A 2795-nucleotide genomic window follows, 5' to 3' on the forward strand; every position below is an offset into this window, starting at 1 on the left:
TGCTGAAGACGACCGTTGTGCCGGCGACGACAGTGACCTGCAAATCTCGGAGCGAGCGAGTGACGAAGACTATAATCTCGGTGCAGCTACGGAATTGTCGGAATTGCGACTCGACCGACAGGATCGGACCACTGGGAGAGAATCTGCGGACAGCATCGCAACGCGCCGCTGCCCTGATCGATACTCTCCGTGATTTTCGCCCTGGCGTCTCCGTCTGCCGCAACCGATGGCCACGGAGTCACGCACCGCCATGAAACGTTTCGTTTCCTCGAGCCCGGCGCTGTTGACGTCCGTGATGTTCCTAGTTACCCTTTAATCATAGTCATCCGTCACTCACCCGCTGTGAGCTCTGAGGTCTCCTTCGTCGTGTCGTCGTCGCCCCCGGACCGAAGCAGCCGAGCACCGCCGTGCCACCAGAGGGTCTCGCGTGTCTCGGCGACCTCGAGCGCGCAACGTCCACGATCCCGTCGCGCTACTACAAGATGGCCGGAGAACGTGTATCTGTGACTTACCACCGATCACCACCTAAAAGTGCACTTTCACGTACCTATTACCTCGACCCTATACATCGCCTCGCCTTGTCCGCTGCCCTCTGCGCCAGGGGGGAAACTTTCGGACCGTTTCACTTCGGGGGACATCAACACAGCACGCGTTCCATCATTTCGTATTCGGCTTTGCTGATGATCTTTCCCAAGATGTGCTTGATGGTTGTTTCCATTGTCATTTCGTCATTATGCGATGCAGCCATTTTTTTACAGGTTTTTTGACCGCGTATAGGTGTCAGAGTCACAAATGTGCCGATTTCCGGATTTCTTCCTGGACCGTCGGCGATGATTTAAAACAAAGTTTTGTTTATTGGTAGCATAAACGAGTACTCCATCACATTATTAATCGACCAGCATCAGCTGGATTTCGGACCCGCTTATTTTTCCAAACGCCATTATTATTATTATTATTATTATTATTATTGGTATACTAGCTCTAACTGCAGTATATAGTTACGCGGGGGTATACTATAATAATTGTTTTATAATATTTTAACGAGGATTTATATGTCGATCTGCATTATATAATTATACTGTCGTACATACTCTTTTGTAGGTAAGGTTTTTAGATTCCGAACGGAACGAGTAACGACCAATATGCGTATTGCGATTTTACAATTATTATTTTTTGTGCATGTGTTGTGGTATAGGTGCGGACTGGCTGGGATGCTATAGCCCACAGCATCCCTTGCCCTAAAATATATTTGCCTAATATTATTTATTATATATTTAAAGAGTCTAGACGCCTAATACCTAATGAACAGCAGATCGTTACCAACTTACGATTATTAGTAATCTATATTATTGCACAAATTTGATTGAAAGTTTGTTGTAACTTAGTTTACGTTGTTATACTTATTTACGTTTTTAACGTATATTCAATATTTTTTAAAACAAAACAAAATAAACTGTATAAATATTTTATAAATAATCTAAATGTTTTAAATTTGCCCCAACAATTTTTATTATTTGTCTTTATATTGTGTAGCAGCATCCCGTGCTTGCCGTGCTATATATTGCGTTTTATAGTAGAAAAATGCTTTGGTCTTTAACATTGGGGATGATTTCCGATGATCAAGTTGGATCTATTGTTGGTACTATTTTAAAAGTTGAAATTGCAGAAAATTAAAAGATTTTTTCTTAATAATATTAGGAAAAACGACAAAAAATGACGGAAAATCTTTTTATAAGCATCTTCCATAATATTATTATATTGTATAATTTTCAAATGGCTATTTTAGAGGTTTTTTTATTTTCTATTTTAGGTTCTGAGCGAACGATGCAGTGGTGCAACTTGATACTAAGGTGCCCTTAGATACTAGCAAGAATGAAATACAATCATACCTTATTGTAACTCAAAAAATATTGTTTTCTCATACGCAATAGTTAATAATTATTAGTTATAATATAGGTACCTAATTATACACAGGTTTCTCGCATGGGTACTGTACTTGTAATTCGAATTCTCCAAACTTTGAAGAGGATAGACATTATTATTTAACGTTATTATTTAAAACAAATAAATTATATATGAAATATATTATACTAGCTGTCCCGCCCGACCGGTTCCTGGAAATTGGCGATTATACAAACGTTATCGGAATCGCGGTGGCGTATGATCTATTAGTAACATTATGTATAGTTGTATAATAAATGTATTGATGATAAAAATAACTCATTATAAAGGTAGACGGAAAAAAAACCAAGGAAAAAAACCAAAAATTCTATAATTTTTAAATACATTTTAAAAATTTGTCACAATACAATAATAAGAATAATATAATTTAAAATAAGTTGCATGTTTTAAAATTTTTCAATACAAACATAATTACTACAGTCTACAGTTATAATAATAATAATTTCAAATAGGTTATAGGTACTGTTTAAAAAATTGTCTATACAGACATAAATTATATTAAATAATAACAAATAATAAAGATTGATAATTTGTTCAGTTAAATTAAGTAAAAATAATAAAAATTACCAATAACAATTTTTCCAACACGGAAATACTACTCCCAAAACATAGTATAACATAGTTAAGCTTGTTTATAATGATGAAAGTATTATAATAGTTATTTTTAATTATTCAAAATGCACTAATTAGGTTACGATAGTTAGTGGCGTATATAAAAATAATTGTTGGGGTGCACTATAATAGATAGAAACTAGCAAGTGATCTATTACTTAGAGGCTACTGTCTACTATATATTTAACAGTTTCTATAAATTTATTCGTATTTGTTATTTT

Source organism: Acyrthosiphon pisum, chromosome A1 (assembly GCF_005508785.2).
Source record: "Acyrthosiphon pisum isolate AL4f chromosome A1, pea_aphid_22Mar2018_4r6ur, whole genome shotgun sequence".
Taxonomy (NCBI): domain Eukaryota; kingdom Metazoa; phylum Arthropoda; class Insecta; order Hemiptera; family Aphididae; genus Acyrthosiphon; species Acyrthosiphon pisum.